Raw genomic sequence first — 20,424 nt, forward strand, 5'->3', positions numbered from 1 at the left:
CCCCTGTATTCCCATGGAATGTATGAACGTCTTGGTCCAAAGCCCTATAGAAGTGTGCAGATTTCTGCAACCAGAGGGGATCCCTTTTATCCCACCTGAGAAGGCTAATCTATGGGAGGTTTAATCACACCTGTACTGAGCTCTTTCAAATGATCATTTACATGCTTTGCTGCTAAACTTGTTCATGGCACCTTTATTAGATCTGCCTAATAATCCTTTATATAAAGCACTGAAACGAGAATCTTTGTATGTCCTTCTTATGGGAATGCTTCTGCTATATGGATTCCCCTAACTAGAAAAAAGTGAGGGTTCAGTTGGGGAGCAACAAAGTCTGCAACAGAACTTCACAGCTCCTAGTCCTAGCCATGGGTGCACTTAAGACTCACTTGCACGCCGACAGATCTAAGGCACAAAGCATTATTATACATTATAGCATGCTCTCTTAGGGCCTGATTCAGAAAGGTAAACTTACACTTTTGTGTAAGTTCCAATTGTTTGCTGTTTGCTGTTTGCTGTTTACAAAGGTATTTTACTAGCAGTATCTCTATGACTGCAGAGTTTCTGGACATACAAAGATGGAACAGTTCTGTCTTTTTATGTGCAGGCACTCATCAGTCGTAAAGATACTACAAGTGAAATACTTTTGTGAATAGCAAACAATTGTAAACCTACAGCAAAGTGTTCATGTACATTTGTGAATCCGGCCCCTGGTGCCTGTGGAATGGGTGGCGCTTTCACATATTACACATTGTCGTAGAGAGCTTGGAAAGCATTAAAGATGAAGCTCCTGGGTTTGTAGATTGTGTAAGTGGCGCTGTATATGTGAACATATCTTAATGTAGGGTGGGGGCAATGGTCACATAAGTAAGTGGAGGGTGAAAGGTCAAGGTATACATAAACCTAGGAATTTCTTTGTGTTGATTTTCGACCCGATGCAATCCATGACAGCTGATCATGTCTACTCTTTAAAGACATTAGAACTTGTGATGTGGTTGTGTAAGTGGTTTTCAGCCACTGGATGACACAGACATTACTCTTGACATGTGTGTGATGAGGGTACTGAAACTAGGGGGCATCTTTAACAAGGTTGTTGCATCGCCTTTGCACCACGAAAGGGGGCACAGAGCAAACAAAATTGATAATGAGGTTATAATGGGGGTTACCAAGCCACACAAGGCCACCTTGCATGGCCCTGTGTGGATTGGTAGATTAGATTAGAATTTATTTGCATGATATTGCGTTATGGGCACATTCCATGGGTGTTACATGGGCATTCTCATGCAAATACAAGCTTGTTTTGATGGAAGGGTCTATCTATTAACAACAGAAGACAGGGCTCTGCACCAAACATGAATGCCAATTTGAGAAAGGCTTTAAGTTGGAGAAATGCTTTTATTTCTCCAAACATTTCAAGCTTTCCATGTGTTCTGCACTCTTCACACATCACAGCACACAGCCGAAGTGGGAATGTGTTAAGGTTGGTCTAGGCATAGTATTTTCCACTGGAGGGGTACCATTCCAGTACAACATATATGCTAGACATTAAGCACAAACCCTTGCAATATGGTACAAAAGTGTGTGCATGCCACTAGGTAGCCTAATTGTGTGCTATGGAGAGATCAGATGGGGCACTTTCCTGCTCTCACACAACATGCACTGTGTTGCATGAGTGTTTTGTAAATATATCCCTTAGGGTCCCGCATAGGCTACAGGAGAGGAAAATACATGACACGCATGATGCACTGAACAGAATGAACTTTCAAGATTATTTGCGAGGCATATATTTAACCCCTCTCTGTTCTTGTTGCTTTTTGGTATCTGGGAAATCTTAGGAGTATATGTCTAGTTATTGTATGTGGTCTAGACACACTTCATGGTTGCATTTTTAAACATTATATATACCTTTTGCTGCTTTTGGGTGGTATGCCTCTCTCGCAAACTGAGGAAGATCCAGGGACATATTATGAAGTAATTGCGATAATGATCGCAAAGCGCGCTTAGCGCGTTTTTGTCTATCGCCGTCTATCGCTGAATTATATCGCCGTGCTAGCGGCATACTAGCAACGCTTTGCTAACAGGCGATGTTCAAACCAGCGATAGACGGCGATAAGGATCATTAGCGTGTGAAATCAAGCGATGATTTCACAGCGCTGATGCTCAAGTGGAGTTTGAGTCAGGTTGATAAGGTAATGAGCAAATTATGAACACAACAATAGCAATAGGAAATAGTTACTTCTTATCTGTTATAGTTGTGACTTAGCTATTTTTCACATCTGTTTCACAAGCACGCTGTGTCATACCAGCCAGAATTTTGTCTCAAACGTTATTTTTTCTTTTTAACCTCTATAACCAGTCCATCACTTGACAGTCTTAAGAGAAAGAGAGAATATTCTTCTCTCCAGTTACTCTGCTTGGTTTGCTCTCCTTCACAACCTGATCATCAAATGCCTACTCAAAACATCTTGAGTTTTCTTAACTTTGCAAGGTCATAAACAGTTTTTGATTTCCTTCACGGTAGAGTGGAAATTAGTAACTTAGGGGCAGATTTATGTTTCCTGGGGCATCCCTGCAAATCAGCAGGGATGCGCCAGGAAAGATGCGTTACGCAAGTTTACCCTTGCGCCACCACAGATATGCCGCATTTACAATGCAGCGTATCGTGGCGCATGGATAAACAGATGCGTGACGCATCTGATGGCGTAAGGGCGGCGCATTGCTGGAGTCGTGTCGCAAGCACTACGCAACTCCAGCAATGCTCCGGGGCTGCCCATACCTAACATGCTGCATCATGCCTTACGCCTGCTTCAAGCAGGCGCAGGGTTTTGACGCAGCAGCGTCGGAAAAGTGACAGTGAAATCTTGTAGATTTCACTGCCTCACTTTTCCGAGGCTTTTTCCGATGGAACGCCCACCCTGCATACATTAAACCTGACGCAGGTTTAATGTAGCGCAGGGCTTTACAACGTTACGCATCTCCCTTGATGCCTCACGTTGTAAATAAGGCGCAACATGGCGCATGGTTTACGCCGCCGCTGCGTCACAGAAGTGATGCAACGGCAACGTAAATGTCTCGCTTATTTTACAGCAAATAACACAAATCCAATTAGTAGAACTGGCAAATATGCAATTTAAAAGGTTAGGTCTAAATAGTGGCCAAAAGCACAAAGCACTAACTGTGGTTATCTGGTCTCACAGAACCAGGCACAAGTTCAGGTCAACTGCGATGGAGTGCAGGCCAGATACAGGGACAAAGTTAGGCCAGCTGAATAAAGTACCTTAAATCCTGATTTCTGAGCACTGCAAGGTCCTGCATCAAGGATGGGTTGTGCAGCAGTGGCTCTAAATAGGTGCGTTGAGCAGCGGTGGTTCAGGTGACCTGCAGAACAGTGTGTTGCATTGAGTCAGTTCCCCTGGGACCACAACTGGACTGGCAGAGCACCTTCAGGCACACTAGCCAGGGTCCAGAACTAGGGTGGCACCACTTGAGGGGCAGGACTCACAGCAGGAAGAGTCTAGGGGCAGGGTTCAAGGTGATGTATCTGTGTTGGTCCCCGAAGTTCTGATCAGGAGCTAACCAGCCCTTGGAGTCATTCTGGTGGTCCTGGGTTTAAGATGCAGGTTCAGTCCTTCTCACTCAGAAAGCAGGGTAGCAGAGTAGAGGTGCTTTTTGTAGCAGAGAAGCACAGCAGTACTGAAGAGTTAGATCTGAGGGTCCAATATTTATACTTGGTGCCAGTTTTCAAGTGGGAGAAGCTTTTAGAGTCCTCTCCCTACAGAGATGTCTGGAATATTTTGCCTCCCTACTCCTACCCCAGATTATCTGGGGCACAATAGACTGGTGTGAAGCCCTTTGTGAGTGTGCTGAGGCAAACTATTTGTCATATGTAAGTGTGGTGTGTGTCAGGTCCTCCACCCCATCCTGACAGAGATGACTCATTCTGCCAAAACCTATTATCCCTTTGTCGCAACATCTGGGGGTAATACACAAAGATCAACTGCCAGTTGTACCTAGACACGTGACCTAGGATACAGACTGTAGGCGCCAAATGGTTAGGACAAGAAAACGCCAACGTTCTAAAAGTGGCATTTTCAGAATAGTGACTTAGAATGCAACTTTACCATTAAGGAGGGTGTTAAATACCAATCCTTTAGAGACAAACTCAACTTTAATACCTACTCCCAGTTGAAAGTTATCCCTTATTAAATGTAATAAGGTAATCCCATGTTATCCTATGGTAGAGGCAGGTTCACAGAAGTGATAAATGAATTTGGGGGGGTTTCACTACCAGGACATGTAAACCTTAAAAGTGCATGCCTAATTTTTTTAATACACTGAACCTTGCCCTAGGGCTTTTTAGGCCCACCCTAGGAGTGACTTATATTTATTAAAAAGGGAGGTTTAAGCCTGGAAAAAAGTTAACATTTCCATGTTGAAATGACAATTTAAACTCTACATACAGGCAGCAGAGGCAGGCCTGAGACATGTTTAAAGGGCTACTTAAGTGGATGATGCAATGAGTGCTGCAAGCCCACTAGTAGCATTTAATGTCCAGACCCTCGTTATTAAATTAAATCTGCCAATTGGTTGTAAGTCAATTTCACCATGTCTAAGGGAGAGACCACAAGCACTTTAGCACTGGCGAGTAGTAGTAAAGTGTGCAGAGTCCTAAGTCCAATAAAAACAAATTCAGCAAAAACAGGAGGAGTAAGGCAAAATGTTTGGGTGAAGACCACCTTAAGACTTACAGAGCTAATAGCGGGAATACTATCAATCAATCAATCAATCAGTCCATTTGTAGAGCGCACTACTTACCCGTAAGGGTCTCAAGGCACTGTGGGGGGCTGGGGTGCTGCTGCTACTGCTCGACCAGCCAGGTCTTGAGGAGTCTCCTGAAGGCCAGCAGGTCCTGGGTCTGTCGTACTGGATGGGAAGAGTGTTCCAGGTTTATGCGGCGAGGTGAGAGAACGATCTGCTGCCGGTGGTCGCACGGCGGATTCAGGGCACGGTGGCGAGGGCGAAGTCAGCGGAGCGAAGATGGCGGTTCGGGGTGTAGAAGGTAAGTCATTCGTTGAGGTACGCTGGTCCGGTGCTGTGGAGAACTTTGTGAGCATGGGTGAGGAGTTTGAAGGTGATCCTCTTGTTGACGGGGAGCCAGTGCAGGTCTTTCAGGTGGGCTATGATGTGGCTGTGGCGGGGGATGTCGAGGATGAGGTGTGCAGAGGCGTTCTCTATGTGTTGTAGTCGTTTCTGGAGTTTGGCTGAGGTTCCTGCATAGAGAGCGTTGCCGTAGTCCAGTCTGCTGCTGACGAGGGCCTGGGTGACTGTCCTTCTGGTACCCTTGGGGATCCATCTGTAGATCTTGCAGAGCATGCGGAGAAGTTTGAAGCAACAGGAGGAGATGGCGTTCACTTGCTGGGTCACTGACAGTGCGGAGTCCAGGATGACTCCAAGGTTGCGTGCGTGGTTAGTGGGCATCGGTGCAGCTCCCAGTGCAGCTGGCCACCATGAGTCGACCCAGGCGGAAGGGGTGGATCCGATGATGAGGACCTCTGTCTTGTTCGAGTTCAGTTTCATGCAGCTGCTCATCATCCATTCGGCGATGGCCTTCACTCCTTCGTGTAGCTTGGTTTTGGTGGGGGCTGGGGCCTTGGTGAGGGAGAGGATCAGCTGGGTGTTGTCGACGTATGAGACGATGTTGAGGTCATGCGATCTGGCGATGTTGGCGAGTGGTGCCATGTAGATGTTGAAGAGTGTCGGGCTGAGGGATGATCCATGGGGTACGCCGCAGATGATGTTGGTGTCTTTAGATTGGAATGGGGGAGGCGGACACTCTGGGTTCTGCCGGTGAGGAAGGAGGTGGTCCAGTCCAGTGCTTTGTTGTGGATCCCTGCGTTGTGGAGGCGTGTGCGGAGGGTGTGGTGGCAGACAGTGTCGAAGGTGGCCGAGAGGTCCATCCAGGAGGATGAGGGCTGCGCTTTCTCCATTGTCCATCATGGCCCTAATGTCGTCGGTAGCGGCGATGAGCGCTGATCGGTGCTGTGGTTGGTGTGGAATCTGGATTGGGATGGGTCCAGGATGTTGTTATTTTTGAGGAAGGCGGTCAGTTGCCTGTTGACGATCTTCTCGATGACTTTCGCCGGGAGCGGTAGAAGGGAGATGGGCTGGAAGTTCTTGAGATCCTTGGGGTCAGCTTTGGGTTTCTTGAGTAGGGAGTTGATCTCGGCGTGCTTCCAGCTCTCCGGGAAGGTGGCGGTCTCGAAGGAGCAGTTGATGATCTTGCGAAGATGGGGTGCGATGGTGGAGCTTGCTTTGTTGAAGATGTGGTGCGGGCAGGGGTCGGATGGTGAACCGGAGTGGATAGTGTTCATGATTTTGATGGTGTCTTTAATGTTGACGTTGGTTCAGGAAAGCAGGGAGTTGATGTGGTTGGGGGGCGGTGAGTCTGAGGTGACTGTGTCTGTCGGTGGGCCTGGTTTCTGAAGCTATCGTGGATGTCTGCTATCTTGCGGTGGAAGAAGGTGGCTAAGGAGTCGCAGAAGTCTTGTGATGGCGGGTGTCGTTGGAGCTGGAGCTGGGGTTGTAGAGTTCCTTCACAATGTTTAAGAGCTCTTTACTGTTGAGTGTGTTGTTGTCAATGCGCTCTTTGAAGGAGGTCCTTTTGGCGGTTCGGATGAGTTGGTGGTTTATGCAGATGGTGCTCTTGTAGGCTGCTAAGAATTACTACAGATTATTCAAGGATTGCCGGGATGTCTATGATATGCAAAGAATATTCACCATTTTGGTATGGCCACTATTAAGCTATGTGTGTTATGAATACTAAAATTATACAAGAATCCCTCTATGAAGGCAAAAAACATTGCAATTACTTCAAAGGCGGCCCCATTAAATAGGAACTGCATCCAACGCTCAGCATGTGGCGGAGATAGGATTTGGTGGCAAAGGGATCAAAAGATTTCTCATGGAGTCGAAAGCTTATATTCATGTATTTATTCATTGAGAGTTTTATAGAATGTAAACATGACCGGAGGGTATCAGAGCACTGTACAAAGCACAGATAAAAGTAACAAAGAACATGAATGAAACATGCCAGGGCAGCTTACTTAGAATATGTACAGGTAATGTAAGACTCAAGCTGCATTTCAAGGTTTAAGGACTAAGGTATTTCTCAATCAGAATTGATCTTACATTTCTCTTGAAGATGGTCGTAGAACGGATAGTTCTTATTTCTGGTAAGAGGGAGTTACCGATTCTTGCGGATTTTCCGGAAAAGGATATTTCCTTCTGGAATGTGGGTGGTTCCCGAAGCATCAAGTCAGTTGAGTTCACCAATTTCTGTGCTAGGTGTTTTGGAGTTCCATGGGGGACTGCTTTGTGGATAATACATGCAGTCTTGAATATGCAGCGGGCTTTGAAAGAATGCCAACTGAGCCTGGGATGAGCTGGCGTGATGTGATTGTATCTGCTAGTTCCTGAAGAGAGATCCAGGAAAACGAGTAGGCATGGTCCTCCTTTCTCCAATATCATAGTTATGTTGTCAGTGATATTAAACATTGCCATTTCCATGCTCCAACCTGACTTTAAATCTAGCTGTAAGGTGTTGAGGAGGTCATAGTCATCAATATGTTAGTTAAGTTGGTGAAATATTCACTTTTCAAGGACTTTGGCCAGGAATGGGAGATTAGTGCTAGAGCAAAGTTTATTCAGGTCTTCAGGATCAGCTACTGGTTTCTTCAGAAGGGATGTGACCTACCCTAGCTGGTACAATGCCTTATGCCAATGATGCATGCATTGACTTGGCCCTGAAGGGCACAATGAGGCGGGCTGATTTCCTTGATGATGGTGGATGCTATAGGGTCTGCTATGTACGTGGTGGTGATGATGTTGGTTAGGTCATGTTCTGTGACTGCACTGAATGTAGTTCAAGTGGCATTGGTCTTGCTAGTGATACACTTCACTCATGGTGTTATTGGTATAGTGTTAGACCTGTCAGCCTTGGAATATTCTTCCTACTTCCTACTTACTTATAATTTTTGCTGGAATTTGTTTTTGTTCGCCTTAGGACTCTGTGCACTTTACCACTGCTATCTAGTGCTAATGTGGTTCTGCTCAATCTCCTAAACATGGTTTGATTGGCATATATATCTAACTCACGTATTTAAATTACTTATATGTCCATGGTAAAGTGGCATACCATATACCCTGGGCCTGTACATTAAATGCTACTAGAGGGTCTGCAGCACTTATTGTGCCACCCACTTGAGTAGCCCTCAAAAACATGTCCCAGGCTTCCCACTGCAGCCTGAGTGCAGTTTTAACCTGCAATATTGACTTGGCATTTAAACCCACTTGCCAAAACTTAAACCCCCCCTTTTACTACAAGTCACTCCTAAGGCAGGTTCAAATTAGCCCATATGCAGAGAGCTGTGTAATTGGAAGGTTGAACATTTAATTTTAAGTTTTAGATGGCCTAGCAGTGAAAAACTCCTAAATTAGTTTCTCAGCACTGTGAGGCTCACCCCTCCCAAAAGATTACAATCGGGATTGCTAATTACATGTAATAAGCTTTATAAATCCTCTTTAATGATAAAGTTGAATTTGTCATAGTTAGGCTTTTGATATTGCGGATCGTTGTATTCTTTGGGATAATCTCTGACATCTGGCAATCCCTAGCAGCTGACTTGCAATACTTCAGGAACTGCACTGTCAGAACTGGGTTCAAGTGGAACTAGATTTATGTGTGGCACTGTTTCAAATAATCCAATCGAGTAATGGGCTGACACAGCGTTGTGTTTTGACCCCCATGCTGTTTTCTCTATTCCTTGCTGATCTTTCACAAGTCCTCGCTAAGACTAAATCCTTTTAGTCAAAAATGTGGGTTAGGCACATATTTGTCGCCTCAATGCGGACAACCTGGCCTTCTTATATTTGACTCAGGCAGGACTCCAGAGAAAATTGGAAAGATTTAACAGGTGCTGCATGGCCAATGAACTAAAGGTTAATTTGGAGAAAAACACAAATAATTGCCTTTGGAAAAACACGAATTATAGTTTTAAACTAGTCTTTAGATAAAAAAATTGTGGAGGCCCAGGCTGTATTCACCCAGCTGTAGTCACCCAGCTGTATTCACCCAGCTGTATTCACCCAGCTGTATTCACCCATGCTGTATTCACCCAGCTGTATTCACCCAGTTGTATTCACCCATGCTGTATTCACCCAGCTGTTTTCACCCAGCTGTATTCATGCTGTATTCACTATAAGAATATTAGTGAGATTTAAAAACACGTTTGGAGAACCATCTTTGACTCAGATAATATCTGCTTATAACACAATGGTGCCTGCACAATGATTACATGTGGCTGAATTGTTGACCCTAAGCATAGAGACAAGCTGGGAGAAGTGTGAGGATAAATGCCTAAAACAACTGCTAGGGTTACATATAAGCACAAGTTACCCAGGGACAAGATTGGAAGGGGACTTGCAGGCTTGGAATTTTCTAGTCTATGAAGGAACCTTGTATTTCTGGGATAAACTTGGTCCTTGGAGGTCCAAAAGGTTTCAGCCCTCTGTGCCAGTGACATTGCAATGAGTGAACTGAGATGGGTGGAATAGGTCAGGCATAGACTAGTGAAACTCGCTGCATCACTGAAGCTGGGGAAATTGAAAGTCATGGGGGCTTTCCCCCTATCAAAGGGGGAGTTGAGTGAGGCTTGTATGAAAGAATCTAGCATAGCGTACGTAGGCTATGTATCAAGCACACCTTCAGCTAGCTATATGCTGGCGTCCTGGGATAACGGAAGGATGTACCCGTAATTATCTGCATTCTCGATTCCTCACTTGAGGATGTTGTATATGAAATTTTGGGTAGCTTTGAATCTTTGACACTTAAAGTATAAGAAATGTAATGCACCTTTTGATTCTGACAACAATTGTACCTTTGGATTGCGGTCTTCATGTTCTAATGTCTATCTCTTATTAGACTGTTTGCACTTTTCTAGAATTCATTGTCAGATCTTAAGACCGCTTTTCTTAAAATACAATATCTATCATTTTAACGAGGCGCTCACATGGAGATTTTAGATGTTGCTTGTGCACTAGCAAACATTTCAAAATTGGCTTGGGTTAGAAATGCTTCAGAGCTTTGAACTGGATAACTAGATTAACTCCCATGTCGAACCTTGTGAAAGTACCAAATGTGATTTTATGTGTGTGTCTCAGTGCTTAATAGGGTGTTACTCTGGGGTCTTGTGGGTAGGATGTGTTAAATATTGTGTTAAGACCAGCGGTAAGGTGAGGTGTGGGGTATTTTTAACATTGTATTCTTTGTTTGTATTGTTTTATAGACTTTTGTCTAAACAGTAACACAGAATACTACTAATACTACATGTTTGGTACCTATGAAATTATAATGATGAATTCTCTATAATGTCCTTTTTTTCATTACAATTTTGAAAATGCCAATATTAGAAAGTTGGCATTATTCCAGCCCTTTGTGCTGCAGCCTGTCTTGGATCACATGACTGGGTGTAGCTGACTGTTAGACTTAGTGAATTCCTCACAGACAGACAAACAATAGAGGGATTAGATGTTCCTCAATGGGCCATCTGCTAGCAGGATGGAGGGGGCAGATATAAGCACAGCCACACCTATACCTGAAGAGACTGTGCTCTGCCTTCACAGAAAGAGCCTAACAACCTTGTATTGTCACTGCAGTCCACTTGGAGCCAGGAAATTCCATGCACTTCAAAGAACCTTTCCAGAAGCTTCTCCCACCCTCCAGAAAAAGGGCACCAGGGTTTAAAATTGGACCTTCAGACACACTCTTCATTTCACTACTGGCACTGCGGAAGGACTCTCGGAGGACTGCCTGCTGCTGTCACCTTCTGGGCACTCTGTCAGACTTCTGCTCTAGCTGAAAGGGCTGCTTTGCTGCCTGGAGTTCTGCATTGAACCCTCAGAGGTCAGCCCTGCTGTTGAGCCCTTCACCTTCACATGCACCCAGGACTACCAGAAGTGACTCCAAAGGCTAGTATGCCTCCTGTTCAGAGCCACAGGGACATACAAGGCTTCCACCATATTGAATCATGCACCTGGACCCATCCTGAGTGAGTCCTGTACCCCCAAGAGGTGTCCCAACATTCTTGATTTTGTGTTTAATATCTTGCACCACCTGTACAATTCTGAGCACTTTTATGCACATTACACTTGAGACACTTTTCACTTATCATGTATTTCTGATGCCGCTTGAACCTTAACTGTCAATAAATATTTAAATACATTTTCACATAGCTTGGTCATATCTCTTTCTCTTGTTTTCTTGGATTATATAATATTCGTTCTTCAATATGATATTAAATGTATTATTGGCATAAATACTTAATGAGACATTGCCTATAAGGTATGCCCAACTACTTTTTGTGCCAAGTTGCCCAGGGTTAAGCACAGGTTAATTTGGTGAGTTTTTGTGGTTCACCCCACAAGGGATTGTGGCTGTAGCTTGACTAGAGCTCACACCCCAGTAATAAAGTACAAACACAAAACAAGAAACATTATTCACTAATTTAGAAATAATAGAGTGAAATGTATTGAATTGTTTGAAACCAAAATGATAAAAATCCAATGCATGAATTGTGCTGCGCTAGTAAGAGTTGTTTCATGGCTTATGCTGCACTAGCAACATTCAATGCATGACTTATTCTGCACTAGCAACATTCACGGCATGACACGCCGCACTAGCAATGTTCACCGCATGACTTATGCTGCTCTAGCAACGTTCACCGCATGACATTCTGCAATAGCAACGTTCACCGCGTGACTTATTCTGCACAAGCAACGTTCACCGCCTGACTTATGCTGAGCTACCAACATACACTGCTTGACTTATGCTGCGCTCCCAACAAACACTGGATGACTTATGTTGCACTTCCAACATTCACCGCATGACTTATGCTGCGCTACCAACATTCACCGCATGACTTATGCTGCACTACCAACATTCACCCCATGATTCATGCTGCACTACCATCGTTCACTGCATGATTTATGCCGCAATAGCGATGTTCACCGAATTACTTATGCTGCGCTAGCTATGTTCTCCACATGATTTATGGTTCACTAGCAACGTTCACCACAAGACATGCTGCACTAGCGACATTCACAATGAGACATACTGAACTAATAACTTTCACCGCATTACTCAGAAACTGGCGCTGGGATCTGAACACCTGGGCTTTTTGCACACAAGTGCACACCTCGCCTCCCTTAGACTCTCCTCTGAGTGGACAGGGATGAACGTAAGATAGACCATCTGTGCTCGCAATCATGGTGATAATGTTAATAAAGAGCTTAACAGATGCTGAAAACGTCACTAAAAGCATTGCATATATCCGGATTTTCACATGGACTCTGGCCATACGTGGCACACTAAAACCTGCAGTCCTGGTGAAAAATATGCCACTACATGAGGATAAGTACTGCCTGACTCCTCCCACCTCTGCCCCGCCCACACAAACAATTTTCCAGATTTATTTTTCAGAATGTTCGACCAGCATATTCATGTGTTAGCTGAGTCCAAACTAAGGGGAGCTGTGAGATATTTTAATGAAAAGGAAACCACTTTAGAGTCCCATTTCACACGGACGCATCACCTCCTTGAAGTGCGTGTATGCAGTACAAATACACTTCATGACTTTTAGGGGCAGATTTATGTTCCCTGGCGCATCCCTGCAAATCAGCAGGGATGCGCCAGGGAAGATGCGTCACGCAAGTTTGCCCTTACGCCACCGCAGAAGCGCCGCATTTACAATACGGCGCATTGTGGCGCAAGGACAAGGAGATACGTGACGCATCTGCCGGCGTAAGGTTGGCGCAGTGCTGAAGTTGCGCCAACCTTACGCCGGCAGATGCGTCACGTATCTGCTTGTCCTTGCGCCACAATGCGCCACATTGTAAATGCGGCGCATCTGCGGTGGCGCAAAGGCAAACTTGCGCGACGCAACTCCAGCACTGTTCCAACCTACCCTATCCCTAACATGGTGCGTCAAGCCTTACGCCTGCTTCAAGCAGGCGTAGGGTTTTGACGCATCAGCGTTGGGAAAGTGACTCAGTGAAATCTTATAGATTTGACTGAGTCACTTGTCAGGGGCGTTCCTGCGATGGAACGCCCCCCTGAGTAGCAACGCCCACATGAAACCTGACGCAGGTTTCATGTGGCGCAGGGCTTTACACTGTGATGCATCTCCATAGATGCATCACGATGTAAATGGGGCGCAACATGGTGCAGGGTTTACGCCGCCGCTGCGTCACTAAAGTGACGCAACGGCGGCGTAAAAGGGGCGCAAGTCCCTCATAAATCTGCCCCTTAATTTTCGCACTCTGGGGCAGATTTATAAAGGACTTGCGCCACTTTTACGCCGCCGTTGCGTCACTCTTGTGACGCAGCGGCGGCGTAAACCCTGCGCCATGTTGCGCCCCATTTACAACGTGACGCATCTAGGGAGATGCGTCACGTTGTAAAGCTTGCACCACATGTGGGCGTACCTGTACAGGGGGGGCGTTCCGGCGCAGGAACGCCTCCGAAAAGTGGCTGAGTGAAATCTACAAGGTTTCACTCAGTCACTTTTCCGGCCATGCTGCGTCAAAACCCTGCGCCTGCTTGAAGCAGGCGTAAGGATTGACGCAGCATTGTAACGATGGGCACCCCCGAGCCTTGCTGGAGCTGCGTCGCGCTTGCGACGCAACTCCAGCAATGCGCCAACCTTCCGCCATCAGATGCGTCACGCATCTGTTTATCCTTGCGCCACGATGCGCTGCATTGTAAATGCGGCGCATCTGTGGTGGCGCAAGGGTAAACTTACGTGACGCATCTTTCCTGGCACATCCCTGCTGATTTGCAGGGATGCACCAGGGAACATAAATCTGCCCCTCTGTGCTTGTCAAATGTAAAGTTTCTTCCTTTCAGACCCTTCAGTAAAAAGATACAATCTATTCCTATCCCTCTTCCGGAGAGCTGCATTCGTCACTCATTCGCAGGTCTATGACTGAGGCTGAGGTGAAATAATCAGGTGTATTTTGATACAAGTCCTCGCGCACCAGCAGCGAAATAATAAATATATTCTGGCAGTAGACCTTGACATGATGATTCGAGTCCCGTGTGTTTGAAATGCAGCCCTTAATTGTAATACCAGAGTATGAAACATTAAACTGCTTGGGAATCTCGCATGTTCACTAATATTCGTGATGTAAATAAAACTGACGTGTCGTGGTAGGAGACACATTACAAGCCCTTTGAAAGGACGCAGCACTTTGTGACACAGCATTGAATGGATGGATGAAGGTTGTATCAGAAGACTGGACCACGGGTCTGTTGGTGACACTGGGGGTGCTGTGCGATATGGGGGGCTGCTGGCTGAGGATGCTTGTGGCAGTCCCCTCCCCCTCACACATTATCACTAGTGACCCTGTCGTTATTGCTTATAACCTGTCAGTCACCGAGGAAACCCCTTGTGCATAGAAGGGTCTGCAGGGGGGCTTAGACCCTCCCCGCCCCCCAGCAGTACTTTGCAGAGGACAGGATGCAGGGTGTCTGAGGGGAGTCTTCTCGGGCACATGTTCAGTGGTGCCCCTTGTCTCCGGTGAACCTGTGACCTCTAAGTCTTACCTGAAGTCCAGGCAGTGCTTGGTGAGTCAGATGTTAGATTCTATGCACTACAGCAGCCACCTGCCAGGCTCTCCCCTCCCAGCATCAGGACCAGCTCTGGTGTGAGCTGTATATTGGCTGTGGGGTCCATGGGGAGCCCCCTTGTGGGACCCTAATGATCACAAGATCCACACAGGAGAACATTCTCAGGAAAAGCCTTTGGAGCATTTTGCTGCTGATTGGCCTGCAGAGGCAAGCCTCCCTGGGGCACAGAGGAATTAGTGAAGCTTCTGCCTCTGGCCAGGGACTGCATCAGGTCTCTGGTGCCTCAAGGCAATGAGTGTTGGGGAGTCACACAGAGGGGTCATGTCAGGCAGGGAAGAGCTCGAATTCTGATATGGATCCGGGGTACATCTACTTATGTTTTGCATCCTGGTTTCGTCGCAAAATTCTTATTGGCATTTACTAAGCCACGCAAAACCACTTTCCGTGGATTCGCATGGTTCAGCAAATACAAAGTCTCATAAGGCAGCGCATAGCTGTGTGTTATTTTTCCTGGGGAAGTCGTTCCCACGCATCCACCCATGGATTTTTGTGCATCCCCAGATTTACAAAGACTGGTGGACCTGGCGTGACAAGCACAAGTCTCTTTATTTCACTTTATTAACTCCTATTTTCACCCAGACTCACTGTATGGCATTTTGCACCCCCAGATAAATCCCATTGGGTGATGTATAATTCTTCAACCCATTGGGGCCAATTCATATTGGCAAGTTGACAATATTAATATAATAATTTGGGCGACATAACAACGCTATGTGGCCCATCTCGAGATCGTCAGTGTCTTCCAGGAGTTGCATTTTAAGGCTCTTATCACCGCCCCAGGGTTGCCTTCTAGTATGTTAGTGACCCTATGGTAGGCGGGCTCTCACTAAATACTGAAAAGAGTGAGGGACCGCTCTTTTTCTCCCTTCTATGCCTCTGGCTTTTCTACATTATCAACATGGATTGGGAACTCCTACGTCTTTTCCCAGAGACCATTCCAGATTCCTCAAGTAAGACTTCGTAAGGCCCAGATCTGGGACTCCATTTTTTAAATACATCCACATGTCGTCCACGTATGATGATAATGTGTTGGCCCCATCCCTTAGGGCATCACACTTGCCACATGCTGCTTTCAGACTACCACGCCAAAGGGTTCTATCACCAATGCAATCAGCATCACGGAGGGGGCACCCGTCTTATCCCGCTAAAGATTTCGTATGCGGGTGATATTCTCCAACCTGCCCTGGCTTGTGCAGTTGTATTCATACAGAGTGAACTTGACGGACGCACCCCTAAATGCCTTTTATCTATTGAGGCAAACATGTAGCTTATATGGTGTGAAGCACAAAGAAGTTTCTTTTATCTTTGCTCCATATAATCTTTGTGCCACAAGTCCATGACTTGTCAATCATGCATCCATTTCATGAATGCTTGGGCTACTCTTGCTGCTGATGTGGCCATCAGCGATGGGTAGGACCGTTGCAATGAAGTGTCGAACGCACAGTTTGTGTCCACATCCCCAGTTTCTTAGGTGAGTCTATCTTAGTGGATCATTTCATCAACAGTCTGTCAAAAATGCATGTGGTCACCATTAGGGCCCTATACCCTGCCCACACTAAAGTTGTTTCTGTTAAATTTGCTATTGACCAGCACATATCTTTCCTCATTGTCCACCCCTGCAGAGGTGGCCACAAATGGCACTTCTGGGAGACTCCATAGTAACACCCTACTCATTAAGGAGGGCTATCCTGTCACATAAATCTGATCCCTCTATCTTCGGCAGGTGTGTCTCCTGTAAAAACACCACATGCACACCTCTGCTTCAGAGGGTTGCATGCACTTTGCAGCACTCGACTGTAGACCCTATGCGTTTGACACTTCATGTTATTAGGGTGTACGTGTCATGATAAGTGTTGTGTTTCTCAAACAGCACCCCTCCCATTCAATGGGGGCACTATTCTCATGCCCGTGTAAGCAAACACATGGTGGCATCAGTTCACGATTTAAGTGATTATTCATACCCACTGTCAGTGGTTGGAACATGTTGTAACTGCAACAATCCCCAACACCCCATCTCCAGGTCCGAGGGCAAATGGCCATCTACCCAATAACACATCTTCTCAAGATTCTATGCCTTCCACTGCTCCTCAATTCAATACTAATAAGAGTTGGTGGGTTAAGTTATGTCAGTGAAAGATATGCACTTTCCCTCCCATCCTGCCCAACCTGAACTGATTCCCCCTTGACATAGTAGAAATCAGTTGACATCATTCTCAAGTTCTACCAATCGTGCACCGCTCTATGAGTCATGACAAGTGGTATGCCTTCCTCTGACATTAGCTTGCCAAGTTCAGATGCTTCACCTGATGCCTCTGGGGGTTGTGGCCTCCACTTCTGAGTTTTTGTCCTGCTAGGCCAACAAAGTCACGCCTCCAGGGCTGTTGCCTTGCTCGCCCTCTTTAGCTCTTTCATTGGTTTCCTGCCCCCCCCATGGTGACCCCGTGGGGGGCGCCTTCATTTCAGTGCAGTATCTAGTCCTCCATGTTCTATGCCCCTTTTAGTTTTATGCGCATCTATTCAATACCCATGCCTCAATGGTTTCTATGAAAAAGGAGGATTTGCCATCCAGCATAGCTTTCCGGCTTGCAGGATAAAGAGGCCCCTTTTGATCGTCGTGAAGGATGCTCTCATCTTATGCACTGCCAGTGTCTATTCCCGAAAGATTGCTACCTTTGTTTCCTTATAGCAACATTTCAAGCTTTCCTGGCTTTGTGAAGAAGCACATCAGGATTACTGTACTGCAACTACAGGTCGGGGCAGCGTTCCCGGTGGAGGCATCCTAGTGAGCACTCAGTGTGTCCTGTCAAGGGTGAAACATTTAGACGGTGCTTGTGGTCCCACAAGCATGATCAGCCAGGACTCTAAGAACTTAACCATGTCCATTCCCTCCTCTCCCTCTGGCAATCCAATGATGCAGATATTGTTTCTCTGCTGTTATCCTTTGTGTCTTTTTAAAGTGGTCAATTTGCCTGTTAAGTGGTTCACCTTCTTGTCCAGGGGTCAAATCTAGGGAGCACTCCATCCAGCCTTGTTCCATTAATTTGCAATGTTTATGCTGACTTTCTCTGGTCATCACACAGGGGACCTAAGCCTATTACAATGGTGTTGATCTTAGACTTGAAAGCCTCATAAGATGTGTAATAGCTTCAAGGACTTTGTCAAGATAGGTCTTCTCTGAGTGTTGTCTGGTCTTTGCATGTCTGACCTGTTCCTTCCCTCATTCTCTATTGTGGGCAATCATTTTATTCATGGCCGCCAGGATTGTTTAAGGTTTTTTGGCGGCTTTTCTTATTGTTTCTAGTGCACATTTGAGTGAAGTGAAGCAGAATGCCCATTGGCCAGTGCCCGAACATAGCTGGCAAAGTTTGAAAATGTCATCCACTCATGAAGCCTGGGTAGGCTATCCCCTCTACCCACTCATGAAAACAGTAAATATCACTCCTTCAGGTGCAACTCACTCTCTCTTCATATCTCCCATCCGGCTCATCCATGCACCGTGCTAGCTGGTTGTAGCCACATTGCAACGTGCACCTAGCATAAAAAGGGCATATTTACAAGCCCCTAATGCCACTGGAGGGTCACTTGTTTGACTCTCTGGTGGCATAGCAGCATTTCACATATTTACAGGTGGCGCTAAGCCACTTAACGTGGCTTAACACCACCTTGTAAATATGCCCCTGTGGTATGGACTGTGGTGAGACCGGAGCAGCCGAGGAGTGCAAGATGGCGCCCAAGTAGATACCAAGCAACAGGGAGGTGAGCGGTCCAGAAATGCCCGGCGCAGGAGAGATGACATCATGGAGAGAGGACACGAGGGGAAAAGATGGCTTGCAGAGAGGAACGGAGAACGCGGCTGACCACGAAGAGCAGGAGGAGGAACGACACAAAGGAGGAAACACAGCAGGAGCTGATAGATTCGGGGAAGGAGGACAGAGGAAACCTGCGGGAGACCCTAGGACGATGGACCAGCATCGAAGATGGAGGGTTCCCCAACAAACACTGTGCACGTATCCAGCCGTCCACAGAGGAGACAGGACACCGCGATACCCGACGCTATGATCCTGGAGGACTTGGTCATCTGCAGGCCTGTCCTCAAGGGTATATCCTATTTCATTGAGGACAGAGGTCAATGACTTAGACTTTCCCCTACCTTAGAACCCAAGAAACTAATCTGCTGAGCCTCTCAAGGATTATCGCTAAGCAAATGTTTTTCCAATATCTACATTATGCCCCTTACCTACATCATAAGAGCCCACAGCATCAATATAGTATCCTATGCTACTGATACACATCTCATCTTCTCTCCTACTAAGTCAACCAGCACTGACAAAGCAACCTTCGACAACAGCATGAGCAACATCACTACTTGGATGAATAACAACTGCCTCCAGCTCAACACAGGCAAACCAAGTCCTCATCTTCAGTCATAGCCACTTTTCCTGGATCTCCGAACTTGGCCCTCCATCTACCCCAGCGGACCATGCCAAGAACATCAATATCATTCTGGACACCAACCTTTCCATGAGTAGATAGATCAATGCCATCTCCTCATCATGCTTCCAAATCCTGCAAATGGTATCAAGATTTCCAAGTGGGTCCCACTGAACACCAGACAAACGGTCATCCAGGTTCTTTTCACAAGAAAGCTTGATAACAGAAAAACCCTCTACATTGGAATCCCATACCACTCACAATGCCACTTCCAGGCTCATCCTTAACATCCCACAAAATATCCACATCACTCCACATCTCAACAATCTCCACTGTCCAGGAAAGATTTAAGCTCAGGCTGCTCACCCACAACTACAAAGCTCTCCACAGCACCAGTCCAGTTTTCTGCAAACACTGCCTCAACTCACCAGATATATTTGATCTGCATCCAAGGCAAGAGCACACCTCCCTCGCATCAAGAATGGGGATTAACCATACTCTAAAAATCCACATAGCATAACATAACCTTGCCCAATTTGCATGTGCGCTGAACTGTACCACACACATCCGAAGTGGGAAAAGTTTTAAAGTTAGTCTCAACATAATATCTTGTACTGGAAGGGCAACCTTCCAGTACAAAACCAATGCTAGGCTCACAGATATACCTATACACTATGGTGTGAAGGTGTGTGTGTGGTGCTAGGCAGCATAATTCTCCACCCCCACTAGGGGGAGAGCAGAAAAGTACCACATTGCTGTAGATATTGTGCTGTTCTTTTGTCTCCCTCTTACGCGATGCAGCGCAGCAACTTTGGGTGCTGTCTTGCCTTGTTTGACAGGTTACTAAATCTGGACGATAGTGGTCTGCTGTTTATACCCCCAGCAATCTGTATGTTTGGAGGATCTGAATGACCTTGCTCTTGCAATTATTTGACCTTTCCTTATTGGACGGACCTTTTCTCCCAAACCTTTGACCACCAGTATAAGCAAATGAGATGACACATATGGCCCTCCTGCACCTTCTACCCCTGCATGCAATTTCCAGACTCCAAGGCATGAGGATCCAGGGCGGTTCCTCCCAATCAGCAGTGAATAGAGATAAAACTGATAGTTGTTGTAGACAGACTTCCCATTGGCTCACCACCTTGCAGTGTTTTTTCTTTCTTTGATTTATTAATATTTCTGGTTTATCAAAATCTGAAATCATACAACAGAGCATGAAAACAAGCTAAAATTCACCAATGGAAAGTGAT

This window comes from Triturus cristatus, chromosome 12 (assembly GCF_964204655.1).
Source record: "Triturus cristatus chromosome 12, aTriCri1.1, whole genome shotgun sequence".
NCBI classification, from domain to species: Eukaryota; Metazoa; Chordata; class Amphibia; order Caudata; family Salamandridae; genus Triturus; species Triturus cristatus.